This window comes from Meriones unguiculatus, chromosome 20, assembly GCF_030254825.1.
Source record: "Meriones unguiculatus strain TT.TT164.6M chromosome 20, Bangor_MerUng_6.1, whole genome shotgun sequence".
Classification (NCBI taxonomy): domain Eukaryota; kingdom Metazoa; phylum Chordata; class Mammalia; order Rodentia; family Muridae; genus Meriones; species Meriones unguiculatus.
The window spans coordinates 56,374,239-56,387,736 of NC_083367.1; the positions used below are offsets into that span (position 1 = coordinate 56,374,239).

Sequence of the window (13,498 nt, forward strand, 5' to 3'; positions counted from 1 at the left end):
TAGTCCTCCCTGGACAACTCTATATGTTATCTTCCTGCCCTGCTTTCAGGACCCAGGGGTAAGAGGGCCATCCTGAAGAGCTCTGGAACCTGTATCTTCATCTGTGAAGACCCTATAGTCATCATCTGCAGAGGACCCTATAACACCATCTGTGGAGGACCTTATATCACCATCTGTGAGGACCCTATATCACCATCTGTGAGGACCTTATATCATCATCTATGGAGGGCCCTATGTCGTCATCTACAACGTCGTGAACTTGAGCCCTGAGAGAGCAGGAGGGCCTATTTCTGTGGATGACTGTGTGGATTTTACATTTTGTTTCTTCTCACTGACCCTTTAATTAGGACAGCTGCCTGCTGATGAAGAATAGTTGCTGATTAATGGTTATACTGCTGGAAATGCCAGTGACATTTTTTTTTTGCCAGTGACATTTTTAAAAGAAGACTTTTAAAGAAATTAAAAATTGAAATTGTTAATGAAGAACTAAAATGTATTAAAGGCTATACCTAAGGCTATTAAAAACAGTACTCACGATTGAGGCATGAGGTAAAAAAAAATGTAAATGTAAATCGCAGGATTTTTGCTCAGTTTAACATTACTACTCACCTTTGTCTTGTGTTTCTCTCCAGAGTCAGGTTAAGTTCTTGATATGCTTATGCATCAGTGTTTACAGAGAAATTCCGTTCTTCTCTGGAGTCTAGCCAGTCCTTAGGGCAAAGGGAGAGTAAGGTTTTGGCTCTTGGTCTTTTTCTACTTCGGGTGTGTGTGTATGCACTTGTGTGTGTGAGAGACAGAGAGAGGAGAAAGAGATATGGAATGACACATAGAGAGAGGGGGAGAGAGATACAGAGAGGAGAAAGAGAGAGAAAGATAGTCTATTCATGTAGAAAGCGAAAGGGAAATAGGCAAATAGCTAGATTATCATCTGAACACAGAATTCCTGATTAAATGGGTGATAAGAGGCAAGAGCTGCTGTCAGTTTACATGTTACATTTCTCTGTGTTGAAGTGTTTTTTCTTGCTTGTTAGTCAGTTTCCGTCCCTATGACAAATACCTCAGAAAAACTGAAAGGAGGGAAAATTTAAGGATTTCTTTTGGGCCAGTGAAATGGAAACCCGCGATCAAGCTTAGGTCCTGCCTCTTTTCATTGCCTCCCAACACTGCCATTAGTTGGATTTTTAGCTTATCAGGCTGAGCTTTCCTGATTCAGGCCCCACTTCTGACCAATGGTGTTTTGGGAACCAACCTTGCACATGAAACTTTTGGGAGGTGCTTTGTATCTAAGCCATACTAAAAATTGTCTCCTTCATTACTCAAAACAAATCATAATGTACGTATGTACCTGTGAGCAAACCATTTATCTTCTCTTTGCAAGACATAACAAATAAAACAGAAAGAGAAAATGTTCTTACCTCATAACCCTCCATGGGTCAGACCAAGGCATTGATGCCATAGCTGGGTAAGTGGAACCCCAGAAAGGATGCCTTGGGCAAGAGTAAGCTACAGAGCTCTCTCTGGTGCACAAGCTTTGCAATGTGTGTGACATGTTTTCATAAGAGTGCCAAACAAGTAGTGCCATTACCACCAACAAAACAGCCTGTAAGGAAAACATTAAAGAATCAACCATAAATAAGATAGATACTTGATAAAATGTTTAAGAGGATACAGCCAAGGCTGAGGACCAGAACTTCAGCCTTAAATGAGCAGATCTCCTCCTACCATTCTTTTGAGTTTTTCCTAGCGATTTGGCATTGAAGCTGGACACAGTTCACCAACAAATAAGACTGTCCCACAGGTTACAGATGATGCCTTCAAGGAAACATAAGCTTGGAGGCCAGTGTGAACCCAGATAAGCACAACCACCATAAAAATTACAGCCCAACAATGAAGACGCTATGTGGGACCTGTGGAGACAGCCAGGCTCCTGACTTAAACAATGCTGTCTTTAAGGTAGGGGGAAACTTTTGAACATCTCAATGAGGGAGAGAGTAGCAACCCACTGAGGTCCTAAACATTATCAAGAGGAGTCACTATCAGTAAAGCCAATAGATAGAAAGGTGATTGTAATAAATGTAAGAAATAACAGGAAAATACCTGGTAAGGTTGAAGAAGGGTGGCTTGCCACCACAACAGAAATAGGTAAGATGAAAACATGTGCATATGTGTACATATTGGACATGTGTGTGTGTTGACTTTTAGTGGAATACATCTAAAGCCATGCTTGTAAATATTTTGTTTTGAACATTTTTCTAAAAATAAAATGGCAGAAAACATAAATTAAGCTTTCAAGTCAAGAACGTAAAAAAAAAAAAAATCAATGAAGCAAATCCCAAGAACAAGAAGAAAGTTAGTAATAAATATACAAGAGAGATCAATGAAATAGAGGACACAGGAGAAAAGAGGCAACAAAACAATAGAAAAGATCCACAGAATCAAGGCATGCTATTTTGTAAGGTGCCTGGCAAGACTGACAAGGAAAAAATACTGGTAAACAATATAGAATCTAAACACAGAAAAGAGATGGCAGATAGCTTTAGTTACAGTTATAATAGTGATTTAGCTTCTATTAGCTACAATAGAAATAAGGAATTAATCAAAATTTTTATGAACAACTACACTAATGACTTTGTAAATGTAGACAAAATGAATGCACTTAATAAAACAAAAACAAAACCTAAAAAAAACCAAACACACAATGCGCAGACTGACAAACTATTCAAGAAGTTGCAATGGGAATTAAACCTTATTGTTCTCACAAAAACCCAATTCAGAGTTAATTCTAAGTTGTTTTGGAAAATAAAACAACAACAACAAGCCTGCCTTAGTTACCGAAGCAGAATTTTGTTCCAAAATGAATAAAGACAAAAAGGTAAAAGCAGAATTATAGGTTCATTTCACTTATGAATGTAGATGTAAAAATTGCTAAGTGAAGTATGGGCCTACTAAGCCCAGCACCAAATAATGTGACTTAGAGGGCTCTGGGAATGCGAGGATGATTCAGCCTCAGAGAATTTTTTAATACGTTAGTGGACTTAGAAAAAAAAAAAAAAGTCACAGTTCTGACAGATGTAAAAAGAGCGGTTTACAAAGACATAACCCACTGCCAACCATACTTTGGAGAAAAACCTCCTTCTAAGATTGGAAACAGTATTAGACCGTCCTCTATGGCAATTTAGAGCGGTATAAAAGTGCCATGCAGACAGAGAAAAAAAAATTAAAAACTGGAAGTAAAGTAACATGCAATTTCATGAAATATGATGATTTAATGAAAAAGGTAGAAAAACATGAGATTGAATAAACAAATTAGAATTATCAGAAGTTCAATGAATTCCATCATTTTTTCCAGATTTCCGAGAAATGCACAAACTCTGAAACCACTAGAAGATCCAATGAAAATGAGGTGCATTCACTGTAGCAGCAAAGACTCTGAAACCATGAAGGACTCACATTCCAGAAACTCTGCATTTTGAATTCCATGAGCAGTTATTAGAAAGGTTCTGATGAAAAATAATCTCTGGAAAGATCTTACACAGGAAGACTTGGAGGTATACAAGCTTAAGTTCTCACCAAAATACTGTTAATTCATTGCAGTTACCAAACTAAAAGTCAAAACCTACCTGGGATCTGGGACACATGCTTATCATTCCGGCTACCTCAAAGACTAAAACATGAGTTCAAAGAAATGTTTTTTCATGGACATGTTCAAATCAAAGGGGAGGAAGGGAAAAGAAAGAAAAATAAAATAAATAAATTACTAAATTAAGCGTCTTACCCGTACTAAGTGTCTGAGGCCCAAACATCTCCGTCTCTGTGAAGCCCAAGCTGCCCTTGATTTTATAGTCCTTCTCCTGAATGCTAGGATTATAGGTGTGTGCTACCACACCTGGCCTAACATTTTTCTAAATGACATTTTTCATACAAAAATGCTCATGAAGTACAAGACAATGAGCTCACCTGGAATTTAATCAAACAACCTTTAGCAGTCAATGAAAAGGAGTGCCAGAAATTCTTGTAGAATGGCATGTCGGTTTCCACAGGCTGGCGTTCACCCAGTGATTTTAGAAAGAAAACTTTGACTTTATCTGGCTTTTACCTTGTTTGAATGCAACATATCTTAATTGAAGTTATAGTCATCAGAAATAGATGGGAAAGGAAAAAAATATGTAGCAAAACATGCTTGTTGAAAGATAGGCCAAGACTCAGAAATAGGAGCTGTCTTGGTTTCTGAAGGAGCAGAGACAAGAACCCAGGTTATTAAGAAACTCCGTAGGAGCCAGGAGGAGGTGGCACACGCCTTTAATCCCAGCACTCTGGAGGCAGAAACAGGTGGATTTCTGATTTGGAGGCCAGCTTGATCTATAGAGGGTGTTCCAGGACAGCCAAGGCTACACAGACAAATCCTGTTTGGAGAAACAAAAAACAAAACAATAAAACCAAAGAAGAAGATATTCCCTAGAGGCCTGTCCCGCCCCAAAGAGCATCAACAACCAGAGAATGACTCAGTTTCAGCTGCAAACGCTGAAGAGGTGCACGGCTCTGTCCTCCTCCTGCCCTCCTTCTGTCTGTCCTTTCTCTCTGTCCCCAGATATCCAGATTAACATGGTGGCAGGAGCAGCTACATCGTCAGACGTACCTCCTGGATTTTCCTGAATAGAGTTTCAAACACTTTATTTATAAAGTTCTTATTTTCCCCACTTTTAATTTCAGGGCAATTTTTTATGAATCGTAGTATGACTCTGAGATCAACTAAAACTCTTATCGGTCATTGGATAAAGAAGAACGGTGAGGGTTCCCTATGACTTCCTGAACTTGGGGGAGTAATCCTACCTGCTGAGCTTCCTCCTCTCAGCCTCCCCTCATGCCTTGGAGTGTGCAGGGGTTCTGCCTCTTCCATTATGGCCTGGAACTTTCAGTTTGCTGTGTCCTGATTCTGTCACTGTTAGGATCCCACCCCAGGACAGAGAAATCAAGTACAGCAGAGACACGAGAACTTCTTCTGGCGTATGGGGAAATCAAGGCCACAAAGTCAGTCTGTCCAGTGTTAACGCACCAGAGCAGCCTCCTGGCCTTACTGATGTGTGGGCACAGGGTAGCCTTTGTGATGTAGATCCTTCTTCTCTCTGAGTCTCCACACCCAGGACATATGAGCAAACAGACATAGCCAGGAAGGGGTGACAGAAGCCGTTCTGCTGGGCGGCCCCTGTAGGGCAGCCCAGGCTCTGGAGAGGCCAGTATTTTCTGTTCTAAATATGGACTAAGGGAGACAGTTATTTTTAGGGAGTAAATGGTAATGATTAGACTTTTAAGATTTAAGTATTCATTTAGTCATAAAAGCTTAAGTCACATGATACAAAAAAAATAGTCTTTTCCTCCCGGTGATGACAGGGCCCTTTCAAGAGCAGTGATTGTCCTTTTAATGTGATCAGACCTCCACCCCAGGGTCCCAGAGAGAAAGGGAGGCAGCTGACATCACTGTCCTGCTTGAAGGAGGCTACTGATCTGTGACTTAGGGCATGGCTGCAACTCCCAAGGCTCTCCTCACTGTGACCCTGCGCCTCCCCGGCTCCTCCTTCACTCTTCCTAACCGTGACAAAAAGATGAAGGTGCCCTGCACTGTCTCTGCAGGGAGCTGATTGACGGTGTCAGGGAGTGCTGTGTGCTGCCATGCCATGGAAACAGCTGTGTGTCTATGAGTCTCAAAAAGCTGAAGTTCTGCCGGGGCAATAAAATCATCTCAAGAGCATCATCAGTTCCAGTTGGCTGAAATAATTAGTCCAAAAGGGAGCCATGATGTGGGGGTTAAAAAAGAAAACAAACAGTTTAATTTGAGGAATCTGCCTTGGGGTGTGCGAGAGCCCCATAATTACGTGCCGTCAGCCCTGTTTGGAAGCAGTTCCAGGCGTGGGTGTGAGGACGTGGGGTGTCGGAGGCTCTGAGAGAAAGAAGTTTCTGCAGAGGGATAGAGGCAGTGGGGACTTCCTGAGGAGAGCAGTCTTAGAGGTTGTCCAGCTCAGGCTTCTCACTGAAGCCTGATTCACTTCACGCTCAGGCATCACTGCCCAGACAGACTGGTTGGAAAACGCGTTTCTCATCGATACGAGGCGGGATTGCTGTAATGATGTGCCAAGAGTCATAAATAATTCACAGGGAGCCTCAAGAGGCTCGCCCCTGGCGTAGATGGCCAAGTAAGAACGGAGCACGCCGAGAAAATATGTTTATGAGGATCTTGGAATCAGCAAGTAGGTTGAGCCCTGAAGGCAAGTAAGCTGTGGCAGGACCTATGTGCTCAAGAGATGCATGGTGGCGCAGGTGTTTGGTGTGTCTGTGCTTCAGTGAGTGAAGGCGTGCACACATAGTCAGGCGTCGGAGGAGAAGCGGGGGGGATTTGTGGGAAATATGTCTGTGGAAAGATGTGCTAGCCGGGCCAAACACAATGAGCTCGTTAGGTTTTATCATCGACTGGACATAAGCTTGAGTCACCTGGGAAGAGTGAATGGCAATTCAAGAACTGCCTCAGTCACGCTGGTCAGTGGCCTTGTCTGAGGAGAAATCTGCTTCCCCCCCTTTATTTATTTTAATGTAATGAATTCTTTGAGAATTATGGGAAAGATCTTGGAGGGTGATTGATATGGGAGCGGCAGGCCCACTGTTGACAGCACCATTCCTGGGCAGGCGTGGGTAGGAGAGCATGGGGAGTTGGGGGCTCTGAGAGAAGGGAGTTTCTGCAGGGGTATACAGCCAGTGGGGACTTCCTGAGGAGAGCAGTTGGTTGTGCCTTGGTTGTCTAAGAAAGGCAGCTGAGCATGAGCCAGTGAGCTTGCCAGTCCACAGCCTTCCTCCGTGGATCCCTCAGCTGATCCTGCTCAAGTTCCTGCCCTGGCTTCCCTCAGTGGTAAACTGCTACCTGGAAGTGTAAGCTGAAATAAACCTTTTCCTCCCCAGATTTCTTTTGGTCATGGTATTTATTATAGCAACAGAAAGCAAATTGGAACGTATGAGTTAACTGGGTTATGGGGTAAGATTTGTGGAGATAGAAAAGGGAACGAAGCAAGACTAGGGCAGGATGGTAGGATGAAATTACCTGGAGGGAATGGGGCAAGGCCCAGAAAATGGCAGTATCTCCCCCTGGGCAGAGCCACCATCTTGGATCTGGGAGATCCTCTTCAGTCAAATCCACAGTGAGAAATCGATGAAAATCCCCCTTTAGATCCACAGTGAGGAGTGTCTCAGAGTCTCCCCTGACAGAAACAATAAAGGGCGTCTGAGAATTCCAATTAGAGCCACAGGGATACCTGGGCATCCCTCTTTAGACAGAGTCACAGCAAAGGGCACCTGGGAGTCCGTCCTCAGTTGGAACCTCTCCACGATGCATCTGGGGGAGACTCCTCAGTCACAGCCGCAGTACCTCAGTGAGGTACATTTAGAAAATCCTCTCAAGTCACAGCCATTGTGAGGGACATCTGTGGATGTGTGTCTGATCTCAGGAGTCACCCAACAAGCAAGCAACGTGACAGAACTTTCTTAGGGTTTCACCGTTAGGTGATTCAGTATATTTGTCTGTGGCTACTAGGCAGTGTCCAGCTCTTGGACTGTCTTTGGTGGGAACTTTGCATCAAATAGTCAGAGCTCTATAGGAATCTTGAGGAAAACTGGGTACCTCAACTGGGGAGTTGTCTCCATTGCCCTATGCCCTCCTCTCCCCCCATGGGTTTTTCTGATATCAGTATTTTCTGTTCACCTGGAGATGAGCCTGGAATTTTCTAGAACTATGTGGACTAGACATCAGATGGTCATCTACCAGTGAGCTTCCTGGAGGCCACACACTTTCCAGAGGGAGGGCAAACGGTATGGCCAGATAGGGAGTGAAAAAAGACAGCCTTCCCCTAGACCTAGTCTCCCAAAGCCCATCTAGCCGAGTGAGAATGCAGTGTTAATGCTAAGGGGATGGTCTGGTCTCCTTAGGTAACCATCAGTAAGATGCAACTTTTTAGGATTCAGACCTGAAAGTACAGCATGAGTTCCAGTGCCCTCTCTAGAAGCTGAGATGAGGCTGCTCACCTTCAGGGTTGTAGCAGGAGGATGGCAGGAGGGCAAGGGATGTGCTCCCATCCTTTCCTTCAGACCACAGCAGATATTTAAGATGCAAAGTCACTCAGTCATTTGCGATATGAAAAGTAAGCCTCAGATCTCTCCCCTCAGGTGGCTCTAAGACAGGAATACACATGATACATTCAGATTTCTGTTCCTTGTGGCGGAATCAGCAGCGTGGCTCTCGGTGAGAGGCAGGTTCCGTAACTACATCTCATGTGCTCTGTAATGGACTCGGGCTCCCGTGGCAGAGTCATAACCTTGAGTTGTGTGATCTTGCAGCCTCAGAACCAGTGAGGTCCAGAGAACCTTGAGGTCTTCTGTGCGAGGTCTGAGGCACACCACAAACGTTCTGTCCATGAGCTCTCAGGTCCTGTGAATTCAGGGCTCCAGGCCATGCTCACTGGCTTGGCGCTGCGGTGCTGCCGTTTGCCAGAGGTGGGATCTGGAAAGCCACAGAACTTCCTTAAGCTACAGAATCTGGATTTGTAAAGGGCCATGCCAAAGAACCACAGTTTTAATAGGCCTAATGCCATGAGCCGAAGTTTCTTCAGGAACAAATGGTGGACATTTTTTGATCTGTGCTCCAGGGAGAGCACAAATCCATCAGTGGGATTTCATAGTGATGGGCAAAACACACTCTCCTCAGCCATCATCTTAGTCTCCTTTTCCACTTTGTCTATGGGTTTCCAGAAAGCCTCCCATTCCCAACTTGTTGTCACACTGAGTTCTTTTCATTTTTCAGTCTCCCTTTCGTCCTAATTAGCTATAAATGTCAACTCGACACAGTCTGGAGTCATTGAAAATAGAGTCTAAGTTGAGGGACTGTCCAAATCAGATTGGCCTATTATCGAAATAAAGTATTTTGGTAATTTTAGTAATTGATTCCAGGGGAGCCAACCACTGTGGATAGTACCATTTCCTGTGCAAGTGGTTTTGAATATAGAAGACAGCTCGCTGAGCGCAAGCTCATTAAGCCAGGGAGCAAGCAGCCTCCTCCACACTTCCTAATAAGCTTCTTTTGCTGTGAAATGGGTTCCTTGGTCAGAGGTAGCGCTTTGTGGAAGAGCAGGAAAGCCTCACTTCAGGTTTCTTGTAACATGTAAGCAGAAGCAAACTCTTTGCTCCCTTAAGTCATGTTTTCTGGTTATAGTGTTTTAATCATGGCATTATGAATAAAACTAGAATGTTCTTTAAGGGACCTTAATGCAATCTGGGGAGGTGGCTCAGCCGTTATGAGCACTCATTACTCTTCAGAGTTTCATTCCCAGCACCCACATCAGACATCTCACAACTGCTTGTTACTCCAGCTTCAGGCAACAACCCCCTCCCCTTCTCATCTCTCTGGGTACCTGTATGCTTGTATAATAGACTCACACAGACACATGTCTTTTAAAAACCAGACACTAATGTATTTTTTTTTCATAATCCATCCATAGTTAAGATGCAGATCAGGCAGAGGTGAGCTTGCTGGAGTGAATGTGAAATGCACTAGAGCCATCAACACTGTCGCTGAGGATTTGGTGGTTTTTCTGTGCAATCCATTAAGACTCCTTACTAGACCTACATGCCAATGACCCTTTGGCTGTGGAAGGAGGAGGAGCTTAGGGCAGGAGTGAGCATGGCAGCTAGTGGAAAATTTAACCCAAAGGCTTCCCTGTCAGGAGAACCTGACAGATCATTACAGCCACCTGTGTCGAATCCTCAAACACATGGCATGAATGCCTTGATGACCACGGTGCTTTTCCTGACCATGTGATAGTGACATGGAGCTACAGTGTTAGCACTTCCTCTGTCTATTCAGAGGACACCTGTCATTGGATTCTGCACCTTACCGGGCTAGTAACACATATTAGGATGGTAAGCCTCAGTGATGAGTAACAGACTCCAGCCAGCCATGCCACCACACGGCATTTCAAGGATGTGGCTGTGGGTTTCATCTGTTGGGACTGGAACAGACTGGACCTTGATCAGAGGATCGCGCATGGAAGGCAATCTGATCCGGAGCTATCTGGTGGCAGTAGCTCATAAACACATTGCTACCCCCCCAAACTCAGATACCTTGATTCATATCTTGTGCCATGTCCTATTAACAGACCTATATGTGGCCCACACTAAAGATAATCTTCAAGTTAGCTAGCTCTGGAGAACAGAGGAGTCTTCAGGCCGTGGTCACTCAGGATCTCTGTCACTGCTCTGTGGCAATAGTGAGAGTCAAACCTGAGTAAAAGTGTTGACTGTAGCAGATGAGCGGAAGTGCTCCACAGAGAAATAGGCTTTATTTGACATCAAAGGACTCACACCGAAAAACAGACAAACAAATAAACGAACCTTTGAATGTCATGAATATGGAAAAGCAAACCATATTGAATATCCAAGAAAACACCCAGGGAGAGCCCCTGTGAAAGCGGTGAGTCTGTGAAGACGCAAGGCCACACCTTATTGCTCATCAGAAAATTCACGTGGCAGGAAGTGCCTTCAAATATCATGAATGTTGGAAATCTTTTAGAGGAAAGCTATCACTCATTTTACATCACAGAAAACATAAGGGAGCCTTCACATGTATATCAAATGTGGAGAAACATGAGAAGGCAATCCTTGTAGGTCACCAGAGAACCCACGAAGGGGGGGGGGTGTCTTTACAAATGTTAGGACTGTGGGAAAAACTTCTGTGCAAAGTAATCCCTAAATCAGCATCAAAGAATTCACACAGACCAGAAGTCCTATGAGTACGAAGAGTCTGGGATATTTTACATGTGAAGGTGGCCCTCAGAAATCATCAGAGAATCCACACAGTGTAATGAATGTGGGCAAACTTTCACTAGTCTCTAGGTCAGGATCCATCAGAGAGTCCACTCAAGAGAAAAACAAACAAACAAACAAACAAACAAACAAACGAACATGAATGTATCATTTGTAGAAAGACCTGCTATGTGATGATGCACCTTACCAAACACAAGCTCACTCATCCAGGAAAGAAACACCATAAATGTAGTGAGGGGGAAAAACCCTCTGCGTGGAGAAAGAAATCCCTTAAATATCAGAGAACTCACACAGAAGAGAAGCTTTACAAGGGAAGCAAGCGAGAATAGTCTCATTTATGAGAGTGTGCCTCACTGGGTGCTAAAATTTTATGCAGAGTAGAGGTCCTTGGAATGTCAAGAGCATCTACTTCACAGGTTAGAGAACTCACACAGCTGGTCCTTATCTTCCATGATAGAGAAAGCACTTTAGGTATCTGACTTAGAACAGCACATGAACGTGCTATTTCCGTACAGTCCTCAGAAGGTAAATCCAGAAATCCTTAGCCGCAGTTCATTGTTTTCTTTTCTCTTTCCTTCCTGCCCCCCTTACTTTCTCTTTCTTTTTCCTTTTTCTTTTCAAGACAATGTCTTACTGTAGGACTCAGGTTGACTTTATTTTTTATTTTATTTTATTTCTCAGATACAACCCCACTCTATAGCTCTGGCTGTCCTGGAACTCTGCAGACCAGGCTGGCCTTGAGCTAACAGAAATGCATGAGCCTCTGCCTCCTGAGTGCTGAGATTAAAGGTGTGCTCCACCACGCCCAGTTTACAGGTTAGTTTTAAACATCAGCTCTGCCCCTGCGCTCACCCAAGTGCTAGGATTACAGCTTTGCAGCACAGTTCCTGACTCTTGTTTTCACTTTTATTTTCCCAACTAGTAGTGAGTGATATTGCCATCTTATCTGACGATTGACCGCTTAGTTTTTTTGCTTCTCTTCATTAACCATTTCTATCTTTCTCTCACTGTCTCCAGAAGAAGTTTGTCTCTTATTTCCAAATAAAATATAGTAATTGATGAGGGGGGGGGGATGCTTGCTTGAGTGGCTTCAGCACTAAAATCACTTTCTATTAAGCTGTCTAGTAGAATACCATTAGTGAGAAATGGGAATCCAGCCAGCACAGGGAGGAGCTGGCCTCAGTGTACACTCACCACTCAGGAGATATCAACCATTTGAGCATAATGAGATCGTAAGTGCTAGCTTTTTTTTTTTTTTAATAGAAAGATATAAACACTCTCAAGTGGTCCTGAGTGAAAGTGTGGTCAGGAGAAGACCAAGGAGAGGCATCTGTGGCTAAACCCAAGCAGGCGGCAACTTGGGCACCAACCCAGATGCAGGGGACCAGGTCCTGTGTGCTGATACCCTCTCTTCCCCAAAACTCCAGTGGAAACAGTGGGGAGAGAGAGAGAGAGAGAGAGAGAGAGAGAGAGAGAGAGGATTCTAACCTGTGGAAACTTCTTGCTCCCCAGATCCAGGAGAGAACAAATATGGAACACCTGTCATTTGTATTATTTCCTTTGCTGGCACCTTGTACAACAGCGAACAGAAGAGAATGTGGGGGAAGTAGTGGGTTCTTGTCAGAATCTGAACTACAGCAATACTGAGATGGGACCTGGCTTCAGGGTCCTCAGCATGACTGGGCTTTGATTCTCATGGGAAGATGGAAATACTGGCTATAGAGGTGCCTCTAGGAGCCATAGCCTTGAGGTTCTGGAACTCTTTAGAGTGTGAGGAGAGTTGGCTCTATAGGAAATAGCTATTTTGGTAGCCGTAATGGGGGTATGTGGCTCAGTGGAAAACAAGCACTCCTTTGTGGGGCTCTCTAGATGAAACTGAGTCTGGGAGAAACGTGTGTTCTACAAATCAGCACCAGCTATAACTGTGAAAGGTGGAACATATGGCCAGATAAATGGTTCTTTTGTCCCACTCTGCCACTTGTGAGGGGTGGGAACTGAAAGGGCAGGCCAGGCTCAGTATTGTGGTCTCAACACATTGGGTAGTCATGTGGAAGTGGTTTCCCAGGAGGCTGGAGAACATGGCATGCACATAGCTGTGCCAGAGCAGCAGCCCCAGACTCTCCAGATGCCATCCCAGAAGCTGGAATTTGTCAAAATGGTGCAAGAATTTAAGAGCCCTGAGCCCTAATCTATATCATTTGCAGAATTGGATTCCTGAGAAAGAGCAAAAGACCCAGAGGTGGTGGTGGTGGTGGTAGTGGTGAAACGAGAATTCAAAAGTGATAAAAGAAAAAAAAATTCTTTATAATCTAGAGATTAGACAGGACAGAAAGACCTGTGACAGAAGGAAAATTAGTAATCGTGATATGTCAGTATTGCAGGTATGGAGATGCTGTGGAATCTGGCTGGCAACGTGCGGAACTAGAATGGTTATTACTGAGGACAAACGACATACTCTTCTTGGGATCAATGAAACCGCCTTGCTACACAACAGGAAGGAAACGGTCAGAAACACAAAGAATCAGAAAAGCAGAGACACAAGTAGACACTTTGCGATCTCACAGAGGCCAGCGTTTGCAGGGGGAAACTCTTCACCTATCTGACCAGAAGAAATGAAAATGCTCGCTGCCAAGCAAAGCGTCAC

General features: G+C 44.0%; 1 long non-coding RNA gene across 1 annotated transcript; it reads right to left on the bottom strand.

Annotated features, from left to right (window-relative positions):
• Positions 1–560: 560 nt before the first annotated feature.
• LOC132649478 (uncharacterized) lies at positions 561–3,847 on the bottom strand. The gene is made up of 3 exons (XR_009587931.1): positions 3,776–3,847; positions 1,416–1,600; positions 561–710 (listed from the first exon to the last, which is right to left on the bottom strand). It is a non-coding gene; the product is annotated as an uncharacterized LOC132649478 (long non-coding RNA).
• Between the last annotated feature and the right edge of the window lie 9,651 nt (positions 3,848–13,498).